The sequence below is a fragment of the Phascolarctos cinereus genome, unplaced genomic scaffold (genome assembly GCF_003287225.1).
Source record: "Phascolarctos cinereus isolate Bilbo 61053 unplaced genomic scaffold, phaCin_HiC Scaffold_1;HRSCAF=81, whole genome shotgun sequence".
Taxonomy (NCBI): domain Eukaryota; kingdom Metazoa; phylum Chordata; class Mammalia; order Diprotodontia; family Phascolarctidae; genus Phascolarctos; species Phascolarctos cinereus.
In genome coordinates this window covers 205,284,800-205,295,761 of record NW_027555514.1, presented here as the reverse complement: position 1 = coordinate 205,295,761, position 10,962 = coordinate 205,284,800, and the positions used below count along the sequence as shown (strand labels likewise).

Genomic DNA, 10,962 nt, shown 5'->3' with positions numbered 1-10,962 from the left:
GCTAAGTGAACCAAACTAGGTGCTGCACTGCTGTTCCTACTGATGAGGTCTAGAGGTTTAGGGGTGCTGGAACCCCAAGATAACGACATGCAGGTCCTGTCTAAAAGAATTTGACTCAAGCCTTCTTTCATCCACAGACAAGGTTTACCAAAGACCCACCATATTAGCCAGACTCTTGAGCAATCTGAAAGTCTGAGTTATTGGCTAGATTATAAGAATCAGAGCCTCTTAATGGAGACAAGATGGACCTTATATACAGAAAGACTATGGGAGGGATCTAGGAGTGGCCAAGTAATCTATGAGGTAATAGAACTCCAGGGGTGGCCAAGGGAGAATATAACCTAGAGAGGATAAAGGGTGGGAAGTAGCCTGGGGCCATAGGGAGGTAAGACAGTGGAGGGATAGGGGAGATTGGGTGTAGCCAAAATGAAAACCCAATTGATGGAATTATGGCATCAGGGGAATGCCAGAGATCTCCTTGATCCTGTGGGAGAATTCAAGGACAGTCAAAGGGTTTTCTAGGACCCATAAACAAATGGGGCCCAAATTGGGACAAAGGTCTCACTTTGGGCCCATATCCCATCACTACCATACAGAATCTCTGGTTCTGTACCTCACTGACATTGACCTCACAGAGCTCAATGACCCTTAAGACCTGAGACAATCACAAGGGTCAATATTTCTAATAACTTGGAGACTGTTCCCACAGGACCCAGGAATGCCCATGTTGTCCCCAAAATGCCTGCACGCATGGACTTGCCATGGGAACTATTTACTCAAGACCCAAGAAGACTGTGTTGGGTCTCGACTCTTTGTGGTTTTCATGCTTAAAAACCCTACCCCTGCCACAAGTAAGCAAGCCTCACTTCATTTTGTCCTCAGGAGGACTTTTACTTGTAAGCATTTTCCTCACCTTAAAATTAAACTTCTTGTTTGATTCCTGACTCTTCTGTCTCTGGCCTGCTTTGTTAGACTCTGGCCACCCACAGGTTAGAGACCAGTTCCATCCTGGTTGACAGTTGTTTGCTTTGTATATATGTATTTGTGTGTTATCTTCCCCCCCATTAGATTGCAAACTCCTTGAGAGGAGGTAAACAGTACCTGGTATTTAGTAGGTGCTTAATAAATGTTTAATGATTATGTGGACATGAGCTCTGTAAAGCCTATACTTCCCTTAAACATGCTACAGCTTCCTTTTTTTCATAGGGAAACCAGACAATGGAATAGCACAACAACTAGACAATCGGGAGGACTTCTGAAGCCCAGGGTTGCTTAACATAACAGTGATCCTTTGGGAGTAAACATTAGCTGAACTCAGAGATGCCTGCAACTGCTGAAACCAGTCTTGACCAGCTCAGAGAGAGCAATAGATATCTTAGTTCTTAACTTATCTGAAGAGGAGCAGACATCTTGGTTTCTAACATCTAAAGAGCAGCAAACATCCTACTTTCTGATTTGTTGTGTTTGTAGATGTCTTCTTCATGGACCCCCACTTCTCTGACATCCTGGATCTATTGTGTTCCTTCCTTAACCCCCTCCCCCCACTTAGTCATAAATACCTCAAATATGTATAAATACCTTACCCTTTCCCTGTTCCTCTTTGAGCAGTTGAGAAATTGTCTATCTGTTCCAGCTTGCAGGCTTCTTCTCAGGCAATAAATGCTTTGTAAACTGTGACAGGATCACTCCAGGTTCCCCTTTTGGACCTATGGTTTGGTTTCTTCTGTTTTACCATTTCACAGAGGTTATTTATTTTTCTCAATTGTGATAGAAATTTTTTTTTGTTTATTGAATATGAGGGAATACTTTTGTGCAGTAAGAAATTATGAAAGGGATAGTTTCAGAAAAACCTGGGAAGATTTGTATGAACTGATGCAAAGTGTGATATGATTATATTTCCATATTAGGAAATTGAGAAGAAAGTAGCTCTGGGTCAGAAGCTTCAAGAAGCTAAAATTGGGTGAAACTAGTTGTTTGATTAAAGAGGCTGGAAGTAGGACAAAGGTTAAGCTTTACTAAGGGTGCTTATGAACACTAGCTTTTCCACCTCCAGGGCTACTTAATGGGTTTCTAAACATTTTATGTATGAAGTAGGAGGGGGAAACATACCAAGGGCAACATGTTGGTGGGCATTTTGGGAAGTCTGTGATCTATTCTGACTTCTACCAATGAAAGTCAGCTAGGAGGTACTTGCAGACAGGGAACAGGGATATAAGGTTTGCTCTCATTTCTGTAAGGGGTGTGTGTGTGTGTGTGTGTGTGTGTTCATCTCCAGTTCCATACCTGCTTCCTACTGGCAGTATACTAAAAGGTTTCACTGCTTCACTCATCCTGAGTCTAACTTACTGTGCCTATTTGGGCACCAGAGGTTATTTTCAACAAAAGTGAAGTGAGCAGAACTAAAACAACTTATACAAGTAACAGCAAAATTGTAAAGAAAATAAATTTTGAAAGACTTCATAACTGATCAACACAGTGATCCACCACAATTCCAAAGAACTTATAATGAAACATTTTACCCACCTCCATAGATAACTGAAGGACTCAGAGTGTAGAGTGAAGACTATTTTCTTTCTCTTTCTTTATTTGTTTGCTTAAAAAAAAGGAACCCGGCTAACAAAGACATTTCTTTTGCATGATTATACATATTTCTAATGGGTTATATTTTTTTTGTCTTCACAATGGGTAGAGGAAGGGATTAAGGGATACATGGTTTAGAACTGAAAATAAAAGAAAATTGAATTTTAAAAAAGGATTATCAGATTAGTAATCAAAATCATCTGTAACTTTGGAAAGAGTAGTTTCGGTTGACTTATGTAGTTGATTGAATAGGGAGAGGAGGTGGAGGAAACATGTAGAAAGCTTTTACAAGAAATTTAGCTGAAATAGGGAGGAGAGATACAGGATGATAACTTGAGGGGATGGTAGGACTGACTGAATTTTTTTTTTAAGGATGGGAAGATCAGAGCATATTTGAAGACTGTAGTGAAGGAATCATCAGATAGGGAGAGATTGAAGAATGCAATCCAAAAAACATTTATGAAGCACCTACTATGTGCCAAGTACACTTCTTAGCACTGGAGACCAGATGCATAAAAAGACAGTCTCTGCCCTCAAGGAGTTTACTATTTCACAGGGGAAGACAACACACAAATGAAGCAGAAAAATGGGTGAGAGGAGAACACTAGGGGGCATCTTGTTTGAACCCCTTGAAAGCAGGAAGAGGCAGAGTGGAGGGATGGGGAAATTCAATTTTTTGCCTTGTATAAAGAAAAGCATCGGGAAGAATCCAGTCAGAGGGAAGAGGAGGCTGAGGAGGTGATGTTAATCAAGGATTGAGTTAGCAATATTAGATTTGTCAAAATATTTTGTAAATATCCTGTTTCCCAAAGCTAAGGCCCAGAAAGCAGGCTGTGCCCTGAACTTGGCATAACAATAATCCTTTGCACTCTGGATGATATGAACTGCTGGCAAAGCGTATTGCTTGGATCAGCACCAGGTGTTCACAGAGGGATGTAGTTCCCCCTGTTTGCCAGGGTCATCATCACATAGTTACAATCCCTGTTCCTTATCACTGACAGGTGTTCTGGTAACAGAATTCTGGTTCTGTGCCCGGCAGGGTGTGAATGACCCTAAGATTTGAGCCAATACTGTTCCCACAGGACCCATGGAAACTCAAGACCTAAAAATGATTATGTCACGGTCCCTCCCAGTATGTATGTAACACCTGCCTTTAGTTCAGCACATTAAGCCCTCCTTCTTGGAGTTGGGGTGGATTTTCATATGCCTAAGTCATTTACCTCACCGTGAAATTAATCAAACTTCTGTTTTGTGTCCTGACTCCTGTCTCTAGCCTGCTGTTTGTTCGGCTCTGGCTGCCCACAGATTAGAGGCCAGTTCTGGCCCCGGTTGACAGATTAATAGCCCAGAGTAGGAAATAAAGACTTGCACTCTTTAAAGAGGTTCTAAGAGGAACCCAGACATCTCAACCAAAGGTGTTGATGTGCATCTCGGGGAGTGTGCTGGAGCCAGCAAAATTGAGATCCAGCCAATTGTTAAATTTTCAGTGAGTAATCTCGGAAATCAGGCAAAGGTATAAAATCAGGACTTTATTTATTTATTTATGTTGATTGTCTATCCTTAGTGATGAAGAAAATGTTAAAACTGCAGATTAAATTTAAAAGTATGTTTTTTTCCCCCTAGAGAGAGGGCTAAACACCCCGGGGTGTCATTTTCTGAGATGCCAAAATCCTGTGTATATTTAATCAACCACAATCAGAATCCTTTGCACATAATTAAACAGCTTTTTTCTTTAACCAAGAAGTCCAGTTTTCCAGATCAACATCTACATTTAGACATTTAAGCTTCTTAATCTTCAGGCTTTTGAGCTAAAAACCTGAAGCTTTAACCCACCTTGAAGGTCCTTACTTTTAACTAGACTATACGCAATCAACCAGCGGCTGGCAAAAACAAATCTGGGGGTCGCTAGGACCCAGTTCTGCCCATCCCGCCCTGCCCTCTTCTAGGGGCGGTCCCGGGGTTAGTCTGGGAGGGAGCTCTGGTGTCCCTGCTGGTCCTTGGTGTGGGTGCGGTAGGGTCCCGGAGGTCTTCCTGGACCACTCCCGCCTGTGCCCTCTCTCTTCGCCTTCACTTCAGGCAGCCTCAGACGGCCGACTGCCCTTCGGTGCGTTGTCCTCTCGTGCGGTCTCGTGTTGCTTTGGCGGCGGTAGGGCAGCACTACTTGTTCGGTAAAGGGCCCCAGTCGCGGTCGCAGGGAGTGGGGGTGAGGGTAGGGGGAGCGTCGCTTTTGTTCTCTGGGAAGGCGGACGAGCTTCAGGCCCGCAGGGAGCCCAGGCGTCCGGAAGGGGGCGGGAGCTGTTGGCGGCTCCGCGGTGGGGGTGGGGAGAACCTGAAAGCGGAAGAAGCTTTTACAGCCTCAGCGCTCGTTGGGTAGGTCTGTGGGGCTGGGCTCGGGGTCTCCGCTCGGGGTCTCCGCAGCCGCTCCGGCCCCTTCGCGGTCGGCAGTGGGACTCCCGGTAGGCCTGGGTGCTGCCGGGAGGAGAGCGCCGAGCGCGGCGAGGCGCGGGCGTTTTCGGTCGGCTCCAGGAGCGTCTCACGGAATTCCAGCCTTGGGCCCCCCTCGGACGGGAGCAGCGGCCCTGGCCCTGGTCCATGCGCACTCAGGGAGCCTCGGGCGGAGGACGAGATCCCTGGAGAGCCCGTGAGTGACTCTGCGGCGGTCAGGGGCGGGGGAGAGCGACTGGGGATGGTTGGGAAGGCCCGGAGTCATATACCGGAGGCGAGGGGAACGGTTCTGACTCGTTAGTGCGGACTTTTTTGAATTTTTCCTCAACCCAGCAAGAGAAAAAGCCTTAGGGAATATTGAATGAAAGTGAAGTAAATGATAATAGTGTGCCAGGCACTTTACAAATATCTCTTGATTCTCGAAGCAACTCTGTGAGGTAGGTGCTAATATATCCATTTTAGAGATGGGGAAACAGACAACGAGGTAAGTGACTTGCACAGCGTCTGGAGGTTAAATTTGAACTCCGGTTTTTTGACGCCAGTCGCAGCACTAGATGCACTGCGCCACCTAGCTACTTAAATAAACGTTTATAAAGCTAATGCCATATCTTAATCCCTACCTTTAGGACCGAGGATACAAAGAAAGAAAAAAAAAGTTTCTCCTCCCGTGGAGCTCTCAGTCTGTTGGGAGAGACAACATGCAAACAACTCTGCGAACAAGCTATAGATAGGATAAATTGGATATAATTAGAAGAAAGGCATTACTGTTAAGGGTGGTGGCTAAATGATTGAGATTGTGAATCAGGGTTGGTTAGTTGGTTCGTTTTTTTTTTTTTTTAAAGAAAAAGTGAGTATAAGTCAGTTTTTACTATTTTGCTGCTGATTTCAAAGGCTTTTTATAATCGATCTATTTGTTTTATGCATTACTAGGTGGTCATTATTTAGGTACAGGAACATTCTTTCTGTTTCCAAAGGTATTTTTTCCTTAGGAATTTTTCTATGCAAACATACCTGTGTCAGGCTTGCCTCGAGGGACATCTCTTCCTCTAAATCAGGGTCCTGGGAGTATTAACCATAGCAGTTGGTTCGTTAAGCTTTTGAGAGTTTGTTTCAATCACAACAGTTTATTTTGTATTGCTTAAGTAACAAAATAAGTTTAAAATAAAGAAAATAGACTTAATACTCATGTTTTTATACTTAGGAGTAGTTTTAAATCGGGATTGAGCATAGTGTCTCATATCATCATATTTATAAGGATTGTGTATGTTGGGCTCCCCTTTTATAGGGGAGAGTTTGTAGCTGTTAATGTTAAATGTGTAAGCTTTAAAAGAAAGTAATCATTGTTAATCTATAACAAATAAATGTTAACCCTTAAGGTTTTACATGTATTATAGTTTGTTTTATATCTAGACCTGTGATATTACTGGCATAAGGAAGACTCCACTGAGGAGAGTACCTCTGGCCAAGTGTTATTCCACTGTTGAGCAATTTACAGAATGTACCTGAGGGCCCTAATAATGAGTTGCACAGCAAGTCAGTCGCAAGCTTGACTTGAACCCGAGTCTTCCCTACTCTGGCCTCTATCCAGTTTGTTACTGCTTATTATCTGTAGTAAGGCTTTTTTTTCACAACACTTTTCTTCTTTACTGTTATGCAGGCAGGGGTTAAGTGACTTGCTCAGGGTCACTTAGCCCTGTTTTCTTCAGTTTCCTCATCTGTAAAATGACCTGGGAAGGAAAATGGCAAACCACTCCAGTATCTTTGCCAAGAAAACCTCAAGTGAGGTCACAAAAGAGTTGAACAACAAAAACAACTTTCTGACTCCAGGCCCAATGTTCTCTCCCCTATGTCACGAAGCTGCCCTTATAAATTACATGTGTAAGCATAAAGTAAGGCAAGGGTTCTTAATCTGGGGTCTATGAACTTTTTTTTTTACTGTTTTGGTAAAATTTTAATTTTTCCTTTATAATCCTATGTATTTTATTTTATGCATTTAAAAATAAGGCCCCATAGGTTTAACTTAAACTTCCAAAAAGAGTTCAACCAGACAGAAAAAGTTAAGAACTACAGAACTAAAAGAACATATCTCAGAAATTTATCTTTGTTTTGAGCCTGGTGTTGTTGTCGTCATCTGCTAATTTAGTTTTCTTTTTAGCAGATGACCAAACCTGCTTATTGTATCATATCTTTTCTGCTTAAACCCACACTTTTTAAAAAAAAGGTTTTGCAGGTTTGCAAAGTAGGAGTCATTTTAAGCTATTTACACTCTGCCTCATCCCCATAGCCAAACAATTGTCAAGTCTTTTAAAAAATTTTTCCACTTAATAGTATTTTATTTTTTGCCAATTACATGTAAAGATAGTTTGCAAGATTGTGCATTTTCCATAAAATTTTTAATTCCAAATTTTTCTCCCCGAAACAGCAAGCAATCTGATGTAGGTTATACATGTATAATCCTGTTAAATATATATCCACATTAGTCATGTTGTGAAAGAATCAGAACAAAAGGGAAAAACCATGAGAAACAAAAAACAAAAAACACAGTTATCAAGTCTTGTCAGTTTAAGCACCACAACAGTTGGTTTCCTTTTCTCTCTTCTTACATAACTATATAGTGACTATATAACATAGCCAATATCCTGGTTCAGTCCCTCTTCATCTCTAGCTTGGATTATTGAAATAGCCTTCTAGAATTGATCTTCCTGCTTCTAGTCTTTCCTTATCTATTTACTATGCAGTCAGCAGTTTAATATTCCTAATGTTCAAGTTTGACCATAACGTTCCTCTTGTCAAGAAGTTTCGGTAGTTTCCTTTTATCTCTGGGATAATATACAAATAATCCATTTGGTACTTAAATCCCTTCACTGTCTGGTTCAATGCATCTTTCCTGTCTAACTGCATATTAATCTGAACCTCACAAACTAGGGTCTAATTTGTTTTGGTAGAATAAAGAAACAGTTTCATCCAGACATGATTTATTTAGCAAGGGATGCTATTGCAGAAACAAATCGAGTCCAAGGTTCTTGGTAGCCAAGGACCCTGACACAGTTCTAAGATAGAATTCGTAGAAATGATAAACAAGAAAAACAGAATTATAGGGATTGGGACACTGGATTTCTTAATGGTGGAGAAGATCGGGAGACATTGAGGTGAGAGGGAGAGGTGTAGTTTTGTGACATTCCTTAAATTGGTGACATTTGGGAGGGGGAGTAATCTTTTAACTTTTCCAAAATTAGGTGGAAGACATTGAAACTTAATGTCATAAGATGGTAAAGGCAAAATGGAGTCACTAATGCTGTTTTAATGTAATCTAACGAGTTAAACTGACCTATTATGGAGAACATATGTTACAGTCTATGTCATACCTCAACGTCTGGCATGCTATCCCTGTTTACCTTTGCTTTTTGTAATTTCTCATTCCCTTAAAGCCTCACTCAGCTCAAGTGTTACCTTTCTTGATTCCCAATCTCAGTTGTTATGGTAGCTTTTCCATTTATTATGTGTTCTGTACATCCACATACATATATGAACTCTTTACTTACCTGGGAACTTGTGTACCATAGTAGAATAGAAATTTCTTGAGGGAAGGGACTGTTTTACCTTTGTCTTTGTATTACCCATGCCTTGTAAATAGTAGGCACTTAATGCTTAAAATAAATTATTTACTTACTAAATGCTCCTTGATTTTTTTGAAGTGGTCATTGTGCTTAAAATGTGGTACTTAATAATTTTAGCTGCTATGCTAATGAGTCCTAATCCCTTTATCGGTGACTTAGTTTCTAAATTATTCCTCTTTAAACCATGATTTTTAGTGCTGGGTCATAAGTATTGTTGGGTGTGACAGTTTGAATTGATAAATACAATATGTGTAACTGCTACTACAAAAAACAACTTCAAACATGGTGATCAAGAATTTGCTGCTATTCACTTCCAGAGAAAGCACTGATGGAGTTTGAATACAGATTGAAACATACTATTTTTCGCCGCCTTTATTTGTGTGTTCTTGTGATTAATACTTTTTAAAAATGGAATTTGTACTGTGGAAAATGGCCCAGTACTAATAGGATCTTCTTATAGATTTAGAGCAGGAAAATACCTCAGGGGTCATCTAGTCCAGGGCTTTTTAAACTTCTTCCATTCTCTGACCCCTGGCACTCTTTTTAAACCCCATATGGCTTCTCAACCCACAGTTTAGGAAGCGCTAATAGTCCAAGGCTCTCATTTTTTACCTTTCACCAAACCAAACTTAAGGGATTTGCCCAAGGTCACATTGCTGTTAAATAGTCGTAGGTGGAATTTGAACCTGGTCCTTTGACTCCAGAGGCAGTGAGTGCCCTTAACACTGTACTACTTTGTTTTCTATTAATTTGTACTATTAATTAATAGTCTTTACTTTAGCTGTAATCTGCTATGAAGATAATTTTGATACCCCTGCTCAATTTAATCAGCATTTAATCAGTTCATTGTGATTTAATGGATACCAGTGATTGTATTAGTGAATTGAGCAGAATAGGATTAAGTTTGAGTTAGTTCTGTTACTTAATAATGTTAGGATAAGAATTATGATATATCTATGTATTGATTATATGGTTTAAATGATTTGTAGTTTGTTATATAGGCCTATATTCTGTTTTAGAGACAGCTAGATACCTGCTGTATTCTCCCTCTTCCTCCCTCCCTCCCCCCATGTTCTTGTTAATTGCTGTGTTCTACAAAACCGCAGTTTCCTATTTCCTATTCACCTAGATAGTTGTAACAAACAGAGCAAAGTTCCAGAATCTTGTTGCCTAGCCACTAACTAAACAGTGGAAAGTCCCAGAATCTCTTTGCCTAGTCACTGATTAAACAAGCAGGTGACTGTCTCTTGACCAAATATGGGAGTTCCTTCCTTTGGCTCCATCCTACGGCCAAACAAAGAATTCTGCCTTCTCTTGATGGTTTTGGAATTTCCTTTCCCCCTTTTGGAATTAACCAATTAAAAGAATTGTACCACCATATTTTATTTTAGTGATCTCTCAAATTATATAAATTAGAAGTGGGAACCTACGGCCTCAAGGCTACATGTGGCCCTCTAGGTCCTCAAATGTGGCCCTTTGACTGAATTCAAACTTCACAGAACAAATCTCCTTAATAAAAAGATTTGTCCTGTAAAACTTGGACTCAGTCAAAAGGCTGTACCCAAAGTTACATGTGGCCTCAAGGCCGAAGTATAAATATTCCCCTAAAACTAAGCAGAGGGGCTGTCAACTGCAGAGGAGAATCTTGGATTCAATTTCTTAGGGACCACTGGCTTCCCTACTAAATTAAAACTGTTCAGACTCTTCCTGCCTCAGTGTCCTTTTGTTGTGGGTTGGAATTTTGGGGTCACAACACTCAGATACAGTCAAAATGTGTTGTAAGTCCTGTTTGTACCCTAAGCCGGTTCAGTTCTGGCACAGTTCCTGGAGGTACTAATGCTTGACTCTCTTTCATTACTTTGAAGGATTCCATAGAGATAAGTAAGAATAGGGAAATTGAATTTTGTGGGCTCTTCCACTGTCAGACCTAACCTTAAAGCTCACATGCAGAGATAATCCCTTTGTAAACTAGAAGATTAGTCTTGTCCAAAGAAGAAACACCTCTTCAAATCTGTGAGTAATTTGAATAGATCAACCTCTGCTCAAAACAGATTGGTCCCTACTGCCCTGTCTGTGAGTGATAGTATGGAATTCATTTAAAGGAAAAAAACAGCCAGCCTATTTGTTTTTTCATCACCTACATTTTCTAGTTGTATCACTTCCCCACCCCCACTCCTAAGCTGTACTTTATGAAAAAGAATGGAAAAACAGTTCTGCAGAGTTAACCTATACATCAAAAAGTATCATAAAATTGCTTTTATTCCAGTTGAGCAAATGTAGGTTCAGAGTGTTGTGGCTTGCCCAGTATCATACAACTAGT

At 40.8% G+C, this 10,962-nt stretch overlaps 1 protein-coding gene across 1 annotated transcript in view; it reads left to right on the top strand.

Moving 5' to 3' along the window:
- The first annotated feature begins 5,131 nt into the window (after positions 1-5,131).
- Positions 5,132-10,962, top strand: part of RESF1 (retroelement silencing factor 1) — a 49,358-nt gene continuing 43,527 nt past the window's right edge. Inside the window, 1 exon segment of the mRNA XM_078156616.1 lies at positions 5,132-5,221. The gene's annotated coding sequence lies outside the window, so the exon portion shown is untranslated.